This window comes from Mytilus californianus, unplaced genomic scaffold, assembly GCF_021869535.1.
Source record: "Mytilus californianus isolate M0D057914Y unplaced genomic scaffold, xbMytCali1.0.p SCAF_10, whole genome shotgun sequence".
NCBI classification, from domain to species: domain Eukaryota; kingdom Metazoa; phylum Mollusca; class Bivalvia; order Mytilida; family Mytilidae; genus Mytilus; species Mytilus californianus.
In genome coordinates this window covers 61,221,217-61,243,323 of record NW_026262582.1, presented here as the reverse complement: position 1 = coordinate 61,243,323, position 22,107 = coordinate 61,221,217, and the positions used below count along the sequence as shown (strand labels likewise).

At 32.0% G+C, this 22,107-nt stretch overlaps 1 protein-coding gene across 1 annotated transcript in view; it reads right to left on the bottom strand.

Annotated features, from left to right (window-relative positions):
• LOC127718327 (uncharacterized) overlaps positions 1-17,350 on the bottom strand; it is a 67,472-nt gene extending 50,122 nt beyond the window's left edge. The window contains exon 1 of the mRNA XM_052224316.1: positions 17,012-17,350. The gene's annotated coding sequence lies outside the window, so the exon portion shown is untranslated. The remainder of the gene's footprint in view (positions 1-17,011) is intronic.
• Positions 17,351-22,107: the final 4,757 nt, after the last annotated feature.

Genomic DNA, 22,107 nt, shown 5'->3' with positions numbered 1-22,107 from the left:
TATTTTGTAGGAGGGACATTAAAAGTGATGTCAAGGTGAAATGACGCTTGAATTTTTCTTTTCTGACTACATTTGTAGTTGAGGATAAACTTCAATTTGTACATACATGACATGTATATTGATTTTTATGTAAAATAATACATGTATGACCTTAGATACCAATATGTAGCATCAGGTACATGTATCACAAATTTCAATTACTCATAAGGTTGTTTTAATATCCATCGACTGATATACTATACTACAGTCACCAACAATCTAAAAAAAAACAGTCACCCACAATCTTAAAATACAGTCACCCACTATTTTAAAATACAGACACCCACAATCTTAAAATACAGTCACCCACTATTTTAAAATACAGTCACCTACAATCTTAAAATACAGTCACCCACTATTTTAAAATACAGTCACCAACAATCTTAAAATACAGTCACCCACAATCTTAAAATACAGTCACCCACAATCTTAAAATACAGACACCCACTATTTTAAAATACTGTACAGTCACCCACTATTTTAAAATACGGACACCCACAATCTTATAATACAGTCACCCACTATTTCAAAATACAGTCACCCACAATCTAAAAATACAGTCACCCACAATCTTAAAATACAGTCACCCACAATCTTAAAATACAGTCACCCACTATTTTAAAATACAGAGTAACCCACAAAAAACAGACTTACATCAAAGACCCTGCCAATTAATCCTCATATTTTTAGGATCAGTGTCAGCTTCTTCAAAGATGGAGGTGCAGTAAGGGGCCTTTACAAATTCCTCTACCTAAGAAAATAAAGTAAAACAAGACCAGTTGATCATCACTCAAGATAAGATTGTATAGTGAATAAATGTATGTGCAAAGTTTAAACTATAAGGTCTTAGTTATATTATTAACATTCTTGGAGATTTAATGGTCGAAAGATAGCAAAATTCCAATTTTTTTACAAAAAATGAAAAAAATTGAAAATTTTCTCACATATTTGTTTAAATATTGAGCGCATGCAAGTACCACAAAAATATTTACATGAAAAGTGTCATTCGTATCCATGGAAAAACCATGAGGTAAATTATTCAGTTGTTATAAGGTATTCTTTATTTGCAGGTACCTGAAAACTAACTAAAAAATGACCAACATGTCATATTTTTATGTCACAGAACTTTGTGCAAGTTTCTGTCAATTTTCTTAGTTACTGAGTGCAAAATTGTCAATTTTTTTTAAGTGATTCAGTACAATTTTGTTCATTTTTATATAACTCAGTGCAACCTTGTAAAAATGCATGTAACATTTACTATTTGTAAACCATGTATTAAAAGTTTGTCCATTTAGATCAGAAAAAGTAGAGGACTTGGCATGGCAAAACAGCAGGAATAAATATTTATATTAAATATTTCTTTTTATTCCAAATTTTCATATACATATGAGAAAAAACTTTATTTTTTGTAAGATTTTGCGATGAGGTGGTTTACATCTTACTTGAAAATATATTGATGTTTCACAAATGATGAGGCAATTTATACACCCAAAATTTTGATAAAAAATACTGTATTGGCAATGTGGTGAGGCTAGACACAAACTGCCAAAAATAACTATAATATCTTGAAATTGTGAGGAGTTATGACAGACTTTTGAATCTGTCAAGCTGCATGTATAGCTATTTCATTTTTATTGATTTATTTAGTTACATTATGTATAATAGAAAGGGACACAACTCTAAAATGGAAAAAGTGTTTGTTCAGCCTTTTTCAATTTGTTCAAACACCATCAGCAATTGGTTGACCGATACAATTTGTCTGTATTTCAACTCAGAAAAGACATCTTTTAGCTGTCTATTAAAGATAATATAATAAGATACAAAATAAATGAAGAATGTGTCCAGCTTGCATATAAAGTTATAAAGAGGCATAACTCAAGAACAGTGAAAGTGACACCACCGAACTTCGAACTTGATCTGAGTTTTGTGGTGAGAAGCATTGTGTATAAGTTTCAAAATATTTGGTTGAAGCAAACTAAAGTTAGAGAACGGAAACGAAAATTTCAGCAATTTTTCCATATATAATTAAGGGGCATACCTCCAGAACGGTAAAAGTGACGCCATCCTAATTCAAATTTGATCTGCGTGATATGGTAATAAGCATGTTTCATAACATTTGATTGAGGCAAGAACAAAAACCAATTTTGGGACGTAAAGACTGACAAGGGTTACACTTAATACCCCCTCCGGTGACGCGGGGGGAAAAAAGTCATCTGATTTGTAAATGTACCGACTGTGTCCCATTCCCTATTGTGACATATAAAACAAAGTCTGGACAAAGTACGTCAGATTATATACACTGTTTAGTGCATGCATAGAAGGTCAGACATCTACAAGGCCTTGCTTATTTTGGAGTTCAAGGGATTCCCTCAAACTTCTATCTTGGTTTGTTAATTCAAAATGGATTTAAAAGATATCAACATTCAGGTAAATAAGCGGTAGAAAATACCAAGGGAAAAATTGTAAGACAAAGAAAAACAAACTACACTATTGTTGTATAAATAGAATAAGAGATGTTAATTAACTGTTGTGGCCTCAAAATAAAATGATTTCTCAGCAGCTTAAACAGAACATCTGTGAATCAATATCACACAACAGGTAAACATTCTTTGTAGTACAAAAAAGTCAGAAAAACAATATTAACTGCAGAGTTCCTGCAAAAGGGTGGCTGAAGGTTCTTACCACCAAAATTTTGCAAAGGACTACAAAGTATTGGTATTTTACAATAGCAATTTAACAGCAAGGACCAGCAGATTTTCTTCAAGGACCACCAGTGGAAAAAAAATTTGCAAGCACTCTGTAATTATAAGGCAAATACTGGAAGAGGAATCTGAATGTGTGTCTATAGTTGACGTCATGCCCTTAGAGCCCCTGTTGGCATTATCATATGCCCATGTTCAGTCAACCCTAAATATGGGACACAACTGTAATTTTGCATTTATTTTTAACAGTTCATATCATAATGAACATGTGTATTAAGTTTTTCAAGTTGATGTGACCCTAAAAACTTAAAACCTGATACATCACTATCCCATTTCCATGTTCAGTTTACTCTGATTGATTGATTGATTGATTGTTGGTTGCTTACCGTCCAGTGGCAAATATTTCATGCATATTCAGGACGAGAACAAATTAACAATAAATACAATAGGTAGGTTAGAGGCGTCAGGAATTAAGGCCGGAGAAATTTAGACATCCACGGGAAATGAGGGTATATTGGATAGGGACAGAAATTTAGCCTTGCAACAAGTCACCTACGGACCCCTCAAAGAGTTGTTGCAAGGGTTCTTAACGTGCAAAGAGCGTGGCACTCTCTTTACACGAGGCATCGGATTTAACATCCCCATTCTGACCAAACGTGGCTGCAAATTTGTACATCCCGCACAGCCAAACGGATGCCCCACTTTAGCAAGGGTTTTACTGCCAGTCGGAGGAAGACCAATGGTGACCTGAATACTTCTAATCCCCAGTCACCCTTGGGGGTCAGTTTACTCTGAATTCTTGGTAAAAACCCAATTCATGTTGTATAACTTTTACATAATAAAGAACATGTTTACTCTTTATGTATCAAAATGATGTGACCAGAACTTCATCAAGTAAACTATACCTTTAACCAGAAATGGGACAGATGAATGGACAAACAGACACACAGCCTGGAAAACATATGAACCACTACTTTCTAAGGTACTTGGCATCAACACATTTGTTTGAAGGGTTTGGTTACTTTCAAATACCTAACCTTAACATGCTTAAGTTTAGATTGGCATACAATGATTAATTAAGAGAATTAAATACAAATAGAATGAAATATACAAGCTTTTATTTAGACCTTAACTGTATCATGTGTATAGTTCACAACAAATCTATGTAATTACTTAGATTTGTAAATGTAAACTTTACAGAAATAGTCTATTGAGTCCTCTTTTCACAGTACTTTGGTCTTTATTAAATAAATGGAGCAACAAACTGCATAACTTTAGACAAATTGATATTTTGATGGTTTTTTTTTATCTTAACTATCTAATTCTGAAAACTGATATCAAATTATGTTTTACAAATTCTAGATGTAGTGTTTCATTTTTGGTACAGGTGAAAAAGAATTTGGAGTCATCTTCTATTTCATTTAAAACAAATATTGGAAAATTCTTTTTTCTCTTTTTATATTGACCCCTTGTAATTTCCTTTTAAATTATTCACTTTGCATTTTACAGAGAAAACTTCTATTTTTAGAAGTAATGTTTCTGATAAAAAAAATTATCTATGCTGTGATTTATTTTGTAATATATACCTAATCATTCTGCAGAGATGTTGCTTATATTTTTTATAAGTCTTGTTTTATTGTTTGTTCAATGCATGGTTTCAATTGTATATATGTCATCTGGAGTAAACCCTTAAAGGTAAGTAAATGAAATTCTAAATTATAATAAAGATGTTATAGTCCAATAAACAATAATCAAATGTGGAAAAACTATACTTTCCAAGCAATCCTTGTAATTTAACTTCTACATTCTGATATACATATATTATTTCAGCTTTGTAATTATATACTGTGTGACCCCAAAGACATCAATTATTTGCTCGCCACAATCACATTTTTTCCCCATATTAATTCCTAGGTTATTAACAGTTTCAACCCAGAGTTTATTGACCATTATTAGATGAATGGAAATGTTTAGCTACAGCTACATGTAATTGTTTGTATGTGCAATCTCATCACTAAAAATTTTCTAGGTCTGTTTGATTTCATGTCATATATTTAAAAAACATCATCATCATTTTACCGACATAAGAATGATTTCTGTGGGCCAAACCAGACAACATTGGTTTTTTTCTGGTGGCTCCTTTGTTTAACTTTTCAATCTTGACATTCTTTTCTTTTTAATAACTGATAACCAGATGCAACCCATCTACAGCTAAGGGTCAAATTAAAGGTGCATGAATATGGATTCAATTGTCTCTTCAGTGATTCAGTGACGCTCCAGGCCTAAATATTTGAAAGGCCAATATTTAATTAAAAATGTGGAAAAGCTGATCGAAAAAACAAAAAAAGGTAGAAGTTTTTGTCTCTTCAGTGATGCTCCAGGCCTAAATATTTGAAAAGCCAATATTTAATTAAAAATGTTGAAAAGCTGATCTAAAAACCAAAAAAGGTAGAAGTCTTTCATTTTTCTATATATTTCACTTTTATCCCTATGTGAAACCTTAATTTCTGTATCTCTCACTAATTTGAAATAAGGTTCATGACTTCCTTGGGTCAAAAGTCAAGCTTTTATACCATATTTCTCTCTAGATAGTACAAGAAAGGAGTTCAATGACCCACTGGTGTCAAAGCTAAGCCTTAATCGCATACCGCTTGCTTAACCAGCTAGTACAATAATTGATAAGGACTTTCAACCACAATATTTTCCTTGCACTGATTTTTCCCAATTGAAAAATCCAATGCGAATCAACATTAACCTACTAGAAATAATAAACACAGTATGTACTTTTATCGCACAATGAATATTACTACATACAATTTAATCGAATATCTATAATCTAGTTACGTTATTACGTCAATGGAATAAGGAATCAATACAACAGACCACAATACGATGTGGTTTTAAGATTGAAGCGAACTTTTTCCCGCTACAGGATTGTTACAATAACGGTAACATATAAACATACATCACATCATTATTGACGAGTCCCATTTCGTGGTTTTTCTTGTGGCAATTTAATTATGTTTTCCAGCATAACTATTTCTGCAGTAGAAGTAAGACATAAAATAAAGTGAGGGATGTTTACAGAAAAATAATGGAATGTTGCTAAGTGTAGGAAATTTGTTTTGAAAGAAACTACTCATCCAAGTCCACCCTCTGCCCACATGTGGGTGTATAGTGCTTATTCGCAAATAATAAAATAAGATTCTTTTAGCTTCTAAGATTCCAAAGATGCCTTTAAATTCTAACATTAACATGTATGTTTTTCTGCTCTGAACAGAAGATTAAGATAATGTGTGTATGAATCAAATGGATATGGACAGCAACCCAATTACTCAAAAAACCAAAAGACATGGTCACATCTACATGTAGAGGTCAACATGAAGAGGTCAACATACAGTCTAACTAAACTTTCAATAACAGATAATTGCAAATGCCTATTGATACAAAATGTCATGGTCTAGGTCACTCCAAGTATAGAATTTATCTGAAGAAATTTAACCCAGTATTCAAGATCTGACCATCAACACTAAATTCTCTAAAACAAATGTAAAATTAAACATACAGTCATCAGACAGTCAACCTGTATTTTAAAGTATAAAATTTTAGTCAGTAAAAATCAAGGTAAACTTTTGTAGGTACATTTTGTAACAGGCCCAATATAATGCAATGCTAACATTTTGAAAAATTTGGTATAAATTCTATTGGTCTGTAGTAGAAATTCTTACAGGTCTGATAGTAATTTTACAAGCCCTGAGTGCTGGTGTGACTGTGGCAAAGCATGATGACCAATGAGACAGAGAAAACTGACCTTACAAGGTCTTTAAATTGAGGTTCAAAATAGTATGTTACATGTATATATATGTATTACTAAAAAGGGATAGGAAAAAGTAATAGAGCTGACCTTTATCTCAGGTTAGACTATTTATATGGTCAAGGATCAAGCATTCATTACATGCATGATAAAAACACTAAAAAAATCTGTAAATTGAAAATCCGGCACATTTTCCTAATTTTCCTCATTAATCAACTTACCATAAGAACTACTTTCAACAATGACATAAGTCTTTGACAAATAACAGTACTAGTCAGTCTGTACTGTCATCATTGACCCATAAATTTACTTTGAAGTTTGGACATTGATATAAAGGTGTTCAAGCTTTCTTCCTGATGGAAGAGAAATTTTCAGAAATTATAGTGCAAAAAGTGCATCATAATATCTTCTTTTAAACATCTTCATACTTGAACAATTTTAATTTCAATGTTACAATATATGCACTGAGTATGACTTAAGGATGTTTGCTACTCTAATTAAAAATAACAAGCTTTTTAGAATAATGTTATAAATTGATGGTATATAAATATAAATAATGGAAGTAAAAAAGAAGAAAAAAATTATGGGTCCATGTGATTGTTTTTGAGATTATAAGCCATTGAAGATTTGGCGGGAAATGATTCTCTCTAGATTTTTCATACAGTTAACATTGGCAGCTTTTTTCTTTCAAAAGCTATGAAAAAATATAAGGATTTTATAAGATTTTCTAATATGGCTTTTGAAACTATATGTAATAAAATTATGAAAAGAAAAGTAGGGCTTAATGGTCAAAATTTTTAATGGGTACTAGATGGATAAAACCAGAGAATTTCGAATATCTGGCAAAAATTCAAAAACAAGAGGAGAGAACATCCTTAAATAAGGGTGGAGCAACATTATACATACATACAGTAAGTTACATGTACTTACTCTTTATATATCATGTATAGAATTAATATATACTCAAGGCCAAAGTTGTCTTTTTCTTGGTTTTGGTTCTGTTTGCTATAATCATGTTTTTGAAGTATCATTTCAAAAACAAACCAAAAAAATAATTATTATATCAAAAAATAATTTTTGAAAAGCAGGAGATTGGAAGTAAGCTTAAGGATGTTCGCTATTCTGTTTCAAAATAACAAACTTTTTAAAGACTGTTATAAATTGAAAGTATAAGAATGAAGGAACTAAAAAGGCAGGGAGAAAAATGAAGGGTTCATGTGATTGTTTTCGAGATATATGCCATTGAAAATTTGGCGGAAAGTGATTCTCTCTAGATTTTTCATACATTTAACATTGGCACCTTTTTTCTTTATAAAACTATGAAAAAATAACAAGGACTTTATAAGATTTTCAAATATGGCTTTTTAAACTATATATGTAATAAAATTATGAAAAGAAAAGTAGGGGTTTGCCGTCAAAATTTTTAATGGCACTTCATGGATATAAAACCAGAGGATTCCGAATATCTGGCTAAAATTCAAAAACAAGAGGAGCGAACATCCTTAAGAGAAGATTTGAACATGTCAAGCATAAAAATTAAGAAGATGTGGTATGATTGCCAATGAGAGTCAACTCTCCACAAAAGACCAAATGACACAGAAATTAACAACTATAGGTTACCGTACGGCCTTCAACAATGAGCAAAGCCCATACCGCATAGTCAGCTATAAAAGGCTTTAAATGACAAATGTAAAACAATTCAAACGAGAAAACTAACAGCCTAATTTATGGGACTTGGGACAGGCACATACAGAATGTGGCTGGGTTAAACTAGTTTGAAGGTGCCAACCTCCCATGAATGTCTGAATGAAAGAGACAACTATCCACCCAAGTTCAAATGACATAGATATACATGCAAGCAATTATAGGTCACTGTATGGCCATAAATTTCATTGATGATTAAAAAAACATACCATATAGTCAGCTATAAAAGGCCAAGAAATAAGAAAATGTGAAACAATTCAAACAAGAAAACCAATGGCCTGATTTATCACTAAACAAATTACAATAAACGAAAAAGGAAAAATAGCAATGTGTCATCTGCCTGATAACAAAACCTATTGAACAAAATGATTGATTGTTGGTTCCTTAACGTCCAGTGGCAAATATTTCTTGCATGTTCAGGAGATTGAACAAAATGAATTGATTGATTGTTGGTGTTTAAGGACACTTTCAGCACTATGGACTATAATTGTTGTGGTCAGTTTTTATTGGTGAAGGAAGGAAAACTGACAATCCTAGTCAATTAAGATCGGAGTCGAACACACCTGCAACATGCCAGGTTGGAACTCACAAACTCAGATGAACCACTAAAACCACTGGTAACCTAGGCCTCCTATTGAACAAGAATAATTTTTGTGTAAAATAATGTGTGTGATGATTAGTTTACAGATAATGTTTCTCTTCCAGAATGGCTGTTAGGTTCTAAAAATTTGACTTGATGCAAAACAAATAAATATAATAGTTGACTTAAGGCACACCCAATGTTAAAATCAAAAATTAATTGATGATAACACATACAAGTAACACATAATGAACCCCCTCCACTGCAAGAATTTATAAATATTTCTTATAATTATCTCATAGTGAATTAGATTATAAAAAAAATTATATGCCTCTTTTTTTATCTTACCTTCCCAATAATTACTTGTAATGCATTATAATGGTTGTCATATCTATTATATAAACTTTATTACTTCCAAGAAATTGATATGTGTATGTATTTACGTTATAGCGATGAAAATAAACATACCTTAAATTGTTAATACGTTCTATATATGAAATCTTCTTATTGTTTCAAAAGCCATTAGAAGAAAATTGATTATTTTCTGTCGTTATATCATAATAACTGGTTAAGGTTTAACAAAGCTCAATATAAGATACATATCGTATGTATATATAAATATATATCTATCTTCCATAAATGTGCTGGGCTATTTTTGAACCTACGTCAAAACCTCATAAAACTAATAATAGTTGTAACATTTCTAAATTCAGAGACAAACAGTTTATTTTTGGAATCATTCTTCTGTTGGAGGTGACTATTTCAAATGATTTCCCTATTGTTTCAACGACGCTGATCGTAAAATTTATTTGAATAATTACGAATCTGTTATTGTTCATCCTTTGACTACAATTGACGTCAATTTGAGGGAGAAATACCCCTCATTTCACAAAATGTATTGACTGATCGTTAATTATCCTGGTTCCAAGTGTAATGATTTCTTTTTGTCCGCCTTTAGTTATTCTGTTAATAGGTCTCCGGTGAATTGTTCTTTCAGTTCGGAATTCTAATGTTGTATTTATAGAAAAAAGTTTCTGAAGCTTAAATGCCACCTCCCAATTCTAAAGAGTTTTCATAAGAATGAATAATATAACCTTTAAATAATAAATTTATTTGTGCTATTTTTTTTCATTTCTTTTTTGTATGCTCATCTTAATGCAAAAGTGCAGTTACAATTCCAACTTATCACAATTTTCACAAATATCAAATATTACAAATTAAGAACAAGCCTGGTTTTTTTTTTGGTGAATGACCTTTTGGCAAAAGAGAAAAATCACTGATCATTTACTGGTAATTGATGGGTGCTTTATGTCCACAGTGGCAAATGTTACATGCATATACAAAATATAGAAATGGTGACATATTTGAAAAAATCCTGTTTTGTACTCAACTGACAATCGGAATCTGATATTTAAGGTGCAAACACTGACGAGCTAAGCTACTTGATTCTGAACTTCAATAAATGTCGAGTCCACTTTTCAGCCCTCATTACTGTACATGCTGTAGGGGTCCAAACCTATCATTCATGTAACAAATCTAGAGCAACATGTATATATAACTAACCTAACATTAAACTAGCCCTAACCTGAACACCACACACCTAACCATTTTAAAACAAACCCTAACCTTGACTCTGACCTTTTAACCTTAACAGTAAAAATGAACCCTAACCTTAACAGTATACTGACCTCTAACCTAACCTTAACAGTATACTAGTCAGTGGCGGATCCAGGGTTGGGGTTCCCGGGGTTGGAACCCCCCCCCCCCCTTTTTTTTTGACGATCAATGTATTTGAATGGGGACATATAGTTGGACCCCCCTTTATCCTGGGTTAGGGTTACCCCCCTTTTATAAATGGCTGGATCCGCCCCTGCTTGTACTAAACCCTAACCATAACAGTATACTGAACTCTAACTTAACCTTAACAGTACACTGAACCATAACCTTAACAGTATACTGAACTCTAACCTAACCTTAACAGTACACTGAACCCTAACCTTTAACCCTAAACATGCTAAAATAAAACAGAACAATAACATAGCCTTAACAATAAGCTGAACTCCAACCTAAACCTTAATAAAATATACTGAACTCTGACCTTACTGTAACAATAAACTAAACTCTAAACTTACCTTTACAGTAAACTAAACTCTAGCCAAACATTTACAGTAAACTTAACCCAAACCCTAAAGTAAATTAAGGCCTTTTTTTTTTGGTGATGTTATTTTAGCTGTGATTAGAGGAAATAAACGGGTCGGGAAAATTTTCACCTTTACCATGTTTACAGAACTTTTCATCTCCCCCTGAAGGTGTCAGAGTCATATATACTGAACTATATATTTAATCAAACCTAAATGATGGCTATTTATTTCTGGTTAGTTCAATATATATGTATGACAGCCTTCTTTTGAAAGACCTGACAGCAAGAAAAAAATCAATGCAAATATTTAAACAATTAGCAAAGCATTGATTGAGCAAATAAACTTGTCTTTAATTTGGGACACATTTTACTCAGTATATTGAAGAACTACAAAAGGTAGCACTTTCAATATGTAGGCCTGGTCATCAATTTACTGTTTGGACTAGTAATTATATAATTTCCAAGTACATGTAATTCATTGTTCATGTATACACAGTTTAAAAATAGCCTTTTAAGATAACTATCTAATTACCAATTACTGAATAAGGCCAAAGTTGTGGGTTTTTTAGTAGTGTCTGCTTTGCAGGTAGGTTATATTTTTAAGAAGGGCCAAGGTAAAGTAAAAGAAAAAACAACCTGAGTGAGCGACAAAAAAAAATGAACGTGTAGTACTGAAAGTCAGAACTTTTAGTTAACACTGGGTTTTATTCTGTAGTACAGAAAGTCAGAACTTTTAGTTTACACTGGGTTTTATTCTGTAGTACAGAAAGTCAGAACTTTTAGTTAACACTGGGTTTTATTCTGTAGTACAGAAAGTCAGAACTTTTAGTTAACACTGGGTTTTATTCTGTAGTACAGAAAGTCAGAACTTTTAGTTAACACTGGGTTTTATTCTGTAGTACAGAAAGTCAGAACTTTTAGTTAACACTGGGTTTTATTCTGTAGTACAGAAAGTCAGAACTTTTAGTTAACACTGGGTTTTATTCTGTAGTACAGAAAGTCAGAACTTTTAGTTTACACTGGGTTTTATTCTGTAGTACAGAAAGTCAGAACTTTTAGTTTACACTGGGTTTTATTCTGTAGTACAGAAAGTCAGAACTTTTAGTTTACACTGGGTTTTATTCTGTAGTACAGAAAGTCAGAACTTTTAGTTAACACTGGGTTTTATTCTGTAGTACAGAAAGTCAGAACTTTTAGTTAACACTGGGTTTTATTCTGTAGTACAGAAAGTCAGAACTTTTAGTTAACACTGGGTTTTATTCTGTAGTACAGAAAGTCAGAACTTTTAGTTAACACTGGGTTTTATTCTGTAGTACAGAAAGTCAGAACTAAGTCAGAACTTTTAGTTTACACTGGGTTTTATTCTGTAGTACAGAAAGTCAGAACTTTTAGTTTACACTGGGTTTTATTCTGTAGTACAGAAAGTCAGAACTTTTAGTTTACACTGGGTTTTATTCATCTATTTTCATTGTCCATGTGATGAATTATGCTGAATAAATCACTGTAAATTCAAAATTATTGCGAGGTTTTTATTAATGTGAATAATGTGACTGGTTGAGTATCACAATAACAAGTATTCGCATTCTGAATTCAATACATATACTTGTATATCTGTATGCAGATTTTCCTGAAATCGCAATAATTTAAGTCTCACCTTTTTGTCTATTCCTAAAAAATCGCATTAATAAATGCACACAATAATTGCTGAATTTACAGTATAAAATAATGTTTGAGATTTAATTCTTGTAATTTTGATAACAACTGTCTACAATAGGGATGTTTCAGTTTAAACCTTCACCTGAAAAGTTCCTCAATTATGCCATACCATCATTCGCCAGAAAGAGGGACATGCCTGTATCCCTGCACCATTATATATATTAAAGTTCATCAAGAGTCTTTAGGATAATCATTCTGTAGGATAATTTTAAAATAATTTTTATTCCAATGGTACAGAATCACATGATTTCCTAACGACTGCAGTGTTGATTATTAAATTTATAAGAACTTACGAATATTTGTTTGAATATTTCGTGCAATATAGAATCAATTTTTTTCAACATGGATTTTGAAATGACAATGCCCCTAGCATGAATAAAGTTTGATGAAACCAAAATTTTTGACAGAATAGCAACAATCTTAAAAATGGTCTATAGGGTCACTTGCAGCAAAGGCTACATTGTCATTTGTAACATGTTTGTCTCTGAAAATTGTGGGGGGAGGGTGGTATTTTTTCTGTCCTTTATAAACAAAGTTCATGTAGGTGTATTCTTACTTGATTTGGGAATTTTTCGGTAAAAAAAAGTCACCTAGTCAGAAACAGCCAACCAGAATAATCCTTGTCTCAGAAATATTAGACATATGAAAAAGGCAACATATTGCACACCTTTGCAACACTCAAATATAAATGTCAAACAATTTATTTTAAAAAATGGTTGAAACAGAATGGAATAAAAAAACATGTTAAAATCTCCTTCAGACATGTCATACTTAAATGTATCAGTTACAAAATGGAGAAAGGGGAACAGATGGACAACAGTACATGTACATGCATGTTTATAACAAAAAGGTACATTGTACATCTGTTGTTGACATACTTGTGAAAATTTGTTATAAGAAGACATACATATACTTATGAAAATAAATTTGAAAAAATTTCGCCAGTCAACCATAATTTTTTAAAACAGATGTGACTGCAAACACTCCTATATAGATTTTAATATATGTACATGATGTACATATTGTTCTTTGGCTTTAAGCTGGTTTTCGCATTTCTAAGCAAAACGAAAGTACAAATCAATGTGATAATTACATGTATTATTATCATGGTTTGGTGGCAAATACCACCCCCTTTATTCATCCGAATACTGCTGGTATTTACTGGTATTTACCACTAAGTAATTGACTTTAACACTTTCATTTTTTCATTGATAACAGTTATTGAACAGGTAAGGGTGGGTTTTTATATCAATGCCAACTCCAAATTTCAATTGATCATTAATTATGTACCAGTATATTCTTGTGTTTTAACTACCTGCATGGTGACAGGTCACAACCTTGATCATTGTCCTTCTGAAGTTCATATAGACTGGAACTTTTCACATTTGAAGGTTCAGTACTTTTCAAATTATCATCTATGAACATCTTTTATACAAATTCCACAAAATAGGCAGTACTACTTATCAGTAATGTAAAATTGTAAAAATACACTGAAAAACCTACAAAGGTACACAAAAATCACATGAAACAATTGCCTGAAGAATTTAATTTGCTCCTATGAAAAGTAAGATTTACATTTTCTAATCCAGACTACATCTACATGTGTCATGTCTATACAACTGGTTCAAATGAATACAATGATGTATTGTTCTTTTGAGTTAAAACATTTTATTCACAAGATATCACATAGTATTTAATGAAAAAATATTGAAGTCACTTTTCAATTCTTTTTCACCTTTCCTTTATTTTATCACAAGTTATAAAGGGCAATTTACGCTTTTTCTAGATGGTAAACGCTAAAAATCCCACAACCCCATTATACAAGTTCCAATGGTCAACATAATCTCAGACTTACATGTAACATCTGAGCTGCCTCGGATAGAAATTGCCCTTATGCAAGTGCACATATACATGTATAAGACTCTGATTGCTTTTGGAACATTCAAATATGAAATAAAAGATGAATGTTGGTCTTTATAGGGTTCTTACAACAACTCAATTTTCAAACAGTTATAGACTTTCCGTAGATATTTTTCATCCCGAAATAGGTTAACAGATGTATTGATATTCATTTGCATAAGGTCGATTTCTATCCGACGCAGTTCATATATTGTGTAGAAACCTGTCTTGTGTTGACTATAATGTTGAATATCACATATATTTTGGTCCTTTGTTGTTGGGTGTCTGTCTTATTGACAAAAGCAGAGTTCTTGAAAACCTTTACTTCTATTGAGGTCCTTGAAGAAAATCTGCTGGTCCTTACTATTATTTCTATTGCAAAATAACAAAATTGTGTCTGTCCTCTGAACATTTGGTGGTCAAAACCTTCAGACCCCCCCCCCCCCCCCCCCCCCCCCCCCCAACTCTTTTTTGAGAACTCTGCTAAATTCCCCCACATCAATTCTCATTAAAGACTGCCAAATGATAAATATTTTCTATGCACGTTCCTATTGTCTATATATGTTGTTCGTAAATTTAATGGGTCAGTACGCTAGAATTTTTTTTATTTAGCCTCATCAGGCACATTCAGTTTCGCTCTACCATGTCTACAGAACTTTTTCTTAAACCCCTTACAGGAACTTCTTGAAAAAAAACATGTTTGTCATTTTATTTTGATCTATATTGTGATATAAACTATTTCAAACTTTTAACATGTCAAAAATAAAAAACTCATACATACATGTACATGTACAGTATATATTCTATTTTTTTCCCTTTAAAATATCTCATTCTGAAAGAATAGTGCCCTGTACGTTGCTTAGAAAATAACATCAAATTGGTGAAAAAGTTAACATGTAGTCCAGTATAATACATGTACATACAGCAAATATTTTTAACCTATCAATCATTTCAACTCTTTAAATGTATATTTATGTCTCTTGCATGAAAGGAAAATACATGCATGTGTACTGACGTGTACATACATTTTTTTGTACATGTATATGTACAATGTACATAGTCACCATGTCATTGTGTATAAAAATGTATGCATACATTTTTTTCTTTTTTTTACATGTATGTAACATGTATAAGAGTGGTTTCACAGACAATGTAAATATTTTTAACATACATATCAATCATTTTGATCTCTTTAAATGTATTTATATTTATATCACTTGCATGAAAGGAAAATACATGTATGATGTATGTGTACTGACGCATAGGCGGATCCAGGGGGGGGGCCCTGGGGGGAAAAATTTGGTTGATTATATAGGGAATCACTGAAGCGCGACTGGAGCAAACCCCCCCCCCCCCCCCCCCTTACAAAAAGTTCTGGATCCGCCACTGTGACGTGACATGTATGTACATGCTTTTTCTTTTTTTATGTTACATGTATAAGAGTGGTTTCATACTCAATGCTGTGTGTTAAAGTCTAATGTAACTTCTTGTTTTGTGTTCAACAAACAGGGTTTTGGATTCAGAGGGCATCAGAATCAGAAAAATTCTTGACTATAATACAATATAATTATATATGAAAGTAAGAAGATGTGCTATGATTGCCAATGAGACAACCAACAACTACTGAATTGAAGGCTCTTAACTTTTTTTGGACAGGAACAAAGAGAAAGTGGCAGGGTTAAACATATTTGGGAGTGTTAAACATGGTAAAACTTCACTGTAGCTTGGACAGTTGACAAACTGTATAAATCGGTTGGAAATGGCTTGACTCATCAGATTGGCACAAAACAAAAAACAACTTACATAAATACAAAAGACATAAAATACATAGTACCACGTACACTGTAAAGTTTCATTTTTAATTTATTTAATTTTTACAGTACATGTATATATGGCACTGTATAATGAAATTTCACTTTCTCAATTTTACTTTTTGGATAATTTTATTATTATGTATTAGACATTTAGAACTGAGGGCAGAAGTCTAATTTTTTTTTTACCGTGTGTTTATTATAGAATTGTCATTTTTTTGCTCTATTATGCTTATTTTTATTTTTTTTGTCACAAACTAATTATGTTTATATACATGTAACATTAAAAGTATTAATTAATCAATTAAATACAATGTATATATGTTAAAAAAACTATTAATAGAATTTTTTTTTTAAATATTATTACTTTTTTATTATCATTTTACAAAACCCTATAAAATTGGCCATAAGATCATGACCTCAGATGACCCCTTTACCAGATAGTTTGTGTATTCAATCTAACCTTGACCTTTTGCGTCTGCATTTTTCTTCAGGTCACGTGCACCTGCTTCGACAGAATATGGGTCAATTAAAAATACGAAAATAAAACATCACAACACTGATTAAATACATAAATGCAAAGGAAAATAATAAACAAATACGTACTGATTAGATTTAGTCTGTTTCTAACTATCCTTTCCCCCTGGTCTTGTTTTTAGGATGAGAAAAGATTCCGTAGGGAGTTGTCGCTTTCCAAATGTAATGCGCATATCATCCGTACTCAATATTGTGTCCTATGTCAGCCAATAATTCCAAAGAAAAAGTGATTGCAAACTCAAATAATAAACAAAGTCACAGAAATAACAGCAACACTTTTGAATTTCGTTCCCCACCCACGCAAAATAAGGTCTTCCTAACCTCTATACATGAGTTTGTAAATAGCCACAGTTTCGTACTCGATTAATTTTAGCGGTAAAAAAAATAAGACAAAAATATCTGTTCATATTTTATGATTACTTCTTTCTTAAATCTTTCGTGCAAAAACGATTCTGCTGAGTTTGACACTCTTGTAACATTTTTTCTCATAATAGATTGAACTGTATCGTTTTTCCCTTTATTGATTATTGAAAAACTGGTAACTAGGAGATAGACTTGCGTATTTTCTGACGTCAAACATACTACGGGACTTTGTAAATATTCTTAAAAAACATATATCCGAAAAAAATAATAATAGCATGACGTCTTTTAAAGTGTTGTTCCATCAATTATTTCAGCATTTGGCTTTTCTACTTAATTTAAGTTCGACCTTGGTCGGGATTCTGAATTTTGGTGACATAAATATCAATGAATATATTTTTATTATTTATATTAAACCAAATCATAGATACATTATATTTTATCGACACATGCTCCTTACAACTGTGTAAACCCGTTGGGTCGACTTGGACAACGTTTCTCGGTGCATTATATTTATATCTGAGCTCAATCCAAGTTTTATGTATCTTATCCAAAGATAGATGGTAAAAGTAAATCTATACAAATCCTTGAACTATTAGGGAGCTACCATTTGATTTTTATGGGGGGGGGGCTAGGATGAAATTTGAAAAAAATAGACAGGACAGGGGATTTTAGTAAAAAAAAAGGCAGGATGAGATTATTTCCAAAAAAAAGGCAGGATAATTTAGTTAAATAAAAAAGTCAGGATAAACTAACAAAAAAGGCAGGACCGAATAGAGTGAAAAATAAAAAGGCAGGACCGAATAGAGGGAAAAATAAAAAGGTAGGACAAAATTTTTCATCCTAGCCCCCCATAAAAACCAAATGGTAGCTCCCTTATAAAGGAATTTCCACACTTTTTATCACACCTTTTTATTCATTGTGTTATGCATGATTGATGCTGGGACATAATGACGTTAGTATAATAGTCACAGATTGATGTTACATAATAAAGAGGGGGTGGACAGGGGGTATTCAATTTCCGCTTCCCTCCCTCTTGATTCCCGCTTCCCTTCCCCTCCATTCCCGCTTCCCTCCTCTCCACTCCCGCTTCCTTGCTCCCCTCAACTCCTGCTCCCCCCTTTAACTTATCATTTCGTCCAGATATGCCTCTTTTGCCACTTCACCGGCACAAGAAAATCTAGAACTGTCAACATACCTCCGTTTCTCCAACCATTACTTGCTGGTGAAGGGGTTGGTCTCGATCCTATCGTCACATGCACACGAGTATCTAGCATACCATATCGGAGGAGTGACAATGACAAGATGCACAGGTATAAAAAAAAATCTAAGTTTAAGGGTTATAACTTTGGGAAAACTCGGTGGACCGGGTCATTCTATCGAAAAAATCTACTAATTTTCATGTGTATCGAAAATACCCTGTCAATGGAGTTGCGATGTCAATATAGATCAAGGTGCACACTGGATAAGCTCAAAATTGGAAAGTCCACTATACGGCTTGTTTTTTCACAATAAACAAGGTACGATCCCCTCCTTACCTTTTAAACTTCTTTTTATTTATTTAACATATTTCTTAACCAATGAGTGAATTATTTTTCTTAACTTTTTCCTGATATAGTTTAAAAAATTGAAAAAACAAAAAAGATATCAGGGGGAAAATGGAGACTTGACATGAAAATATTGAAAGTTTAAAAACTACGAACTTGTTTGCTTTTGAAACTCATCAAGTTTTTATTTCTGTGAGCACAACTTTCTGGTTTTAAAAACTTTAAAATCTGATAATTTGTTGATAAAGTTTAGAATATTTTATTTTGATTATTTCTTACGTTTTCGAGATATTAACAATTCAATTTAGAAAATAAAATTTTCTAAACGCTCGGTTTACGGATGACATAACAGAATACACAAATACACAGATGAAAAAACTTGCCATAAAGTTTGGAACGTGCCAAACAAATATTTAGCTATAGATCGACAGTTCGGGCAGATTTTTTGAGCTATCAACCTATTATCAAATGAAAATTTTTATATTTTCTTATAATTTATTGTTCAAACTTTACAATTAACACCAATAGAAAATAAAGATAATTTTAAAATCTACACGTAATAAAAGAGGGACGAATGATACCAGAGGGACAGTCAAACTCACAGATCGAAAACAAACTGACAACGTCATGGCCAAAAATAAAAAGACAAACAGACAAATAATAGTACAGGTGACACAACATAGAAAACTAAAGACTAAGCAACACGAACCCCACCAATAGTAATAATAGTAATAATCTACTGTACTTACAGATTTATATATACATACATAGATTGATTTTCATATTTCCGAATGTAGAACTGAAAACGTTAAAAAGAAATAACAATTTCATTCCTGACAATTATTTCTGAGAAGATATTGAACTTTGTATTTCGATTTGAAACAAATTTCTTCACAATTTAAGACATAATAATCTACTGTCCTGGCAGATTTGTTTTTACTTTAAAAGTGAAAAGTATTCAATTTCTTGATTCTTTTTATGATTGTGTCTGTAATTTTATAATAATATCAAAATAGTATATACCAGACAATCGTATTAAAGAAATTATTTCATTTATAGTTAAAAGTTGCGTTGTTTATTTCCGCAATTTATACAGAAATTTAACGTAATAGGCTACTGTCCTAGCAGATTTGTTTTTGTGTTAACGAAATAAAAGTCCATAAAATTGTAAATTTTCATAAAGCTTATATTTTAAACTTTCCAATGAACAAAAATTTGCTTACCAGACATTCATTTTGAAGAAGATATTCAACTTTATATTTGGATTTATGAGCGAATTTCAACAAAATTTTTTATGTAAAAGGCTACTGTCATGGCAGATTTTTTACCTTTAAAAGACGAAAAAAAAAATTAAATTATAAACTTTTGAAATGATTATTCCCTAAACTTTATAACAGTACAAAATTTTTATGCCAGAAAGTTGTTTTGGAGAAATTATTTCAATTGTAAACTTTTCTCGGCATTTTCAGCCATATTTTTCTTAACATTTTTGTCCTGACATATTTTTTTTTACTTATAAATTTTTTATTTTCAAAAACTTCACAAAAATGTAAGTAACTATCCTGTTCTTTATCAAACAGTTTAAATTTTAACAATATTTGAGTAAAACGAAAGTTACAGATGAAAACGTATCGAAAATTGTCCTGGTTTTTTAGACCTTCCCGTTGGATACAATACGGTACGGACAATACAGAAAGTCCGGAAACGATCTTTTTCGCATACAATCTTCTGCAAATAATCTCCAAACGCAATAAGATGGTCAAAAAGAATAACAACACCTTTTATCCTGTAAGATTATTTTTGTTTAATACAGCACTGAATCGGTTTCCCTAAGTTCCTCGAATTCTTTGTAATTTTCATAAGCCGCCGACATACTTATAATCTGAGAATACATATCAGCCTCAGTCATACCAAGGGTCATAATTAATATCTTCCATGGTCATTTCCTAGAACTGAGGGATTAAATGATATATCATTACCCTATAATGTGGTTTTATCTTAATTTTACACTCTTTGTACAATTAAGTTGTAATATCCAAAATTTTAAAAGTATGAACAAAAATATATTCTTTAACATGTTTAAAGGTAAACCTTTGCAACCATATGTACCCATTCAAAAGCATTGATCGTCAAAATAAAGTAGGGTTCCAACCCCTCCCCCCCCCCTTTTGGATCCGCCGCTGCGCCAGTATGGACTATAAAGTTATGTTGATATTGAAATTTATTTTGTTGATCTTTATTATGATATTGCAATTTATTTTCCATTCTTTTTTTTTCCAATCAGTCATCTTTATCTATCTATGACCTTTAAAGCATGTATCAGGCCCCAGGACTGCGGTCATAAAAACTTTGAGTACGATTATCGTACTCAGGTACTCAGACTCAAAATTCAATAAATCAAAATATTGGATTTAATGTTTCGATCACACATTTTTGGTCTTTTATTGGGTTTACGTTGCTCAATCTTAAGTCTGCTGTGTAGTGTGTCTTTTTGTTGTGTTTCTTTTCGCTATGCATGGTTTTGTCTGTTATGTCTTCGATTTGTGGTTGATAATTTTTGCTATTTGTAGCTCGATTTCTTGCACAAACACTGTCATGACTTGCCTTGAGTTAGCATTTACCTAACAATACTGATGAAAAAATATTTAACGCTAAATTAATAGTAGTATGAAACCTTTGATTTCTCTTGAAATAAGGTATGAAACTTGTGTTCTATGAAATCTCTGACCCCCCCCCCCCCCAAAGAAAAAAAAATAAAAAATAAATATCAAAAGTAAAGATATAAAGAAATGAAAAAATAGCACACGTTAGGATTCAAACCTATACATTGCTCAATCAGATATAAAAACTTATCTATGTCTGCTTTGAATTGGAGTGTCGAATTATCAAGTCAAAAAGATCAACAAGACCAACCAGTATATAAAATTTGTAATTACATGTTGATAAAATTATTGCTATTGTCGCAACACAATGGTTATTAAGGAAGCTGTAATCTCGCATTGTCATAAAAAAAATTCAGGGCCAAATGACATAAATGCATGTAATGACAGTCGGGTCGAGGGGACGACAAAGCTTGAAAATGCACCGGTTAGTCAAATATAACTACGTTTGAAAATTGTATATGCATGTCCTAGTGAAACGGTGTCGCAAGCTATTGAGAAAAAGTTGGAAATGCAAAGAGTCAAAATACTTTGAAAAAAAAAATGGCGCCCTCCGCCCTCTCCCCCAGAACGGCTATACATGCGAAGCCATTAAAGC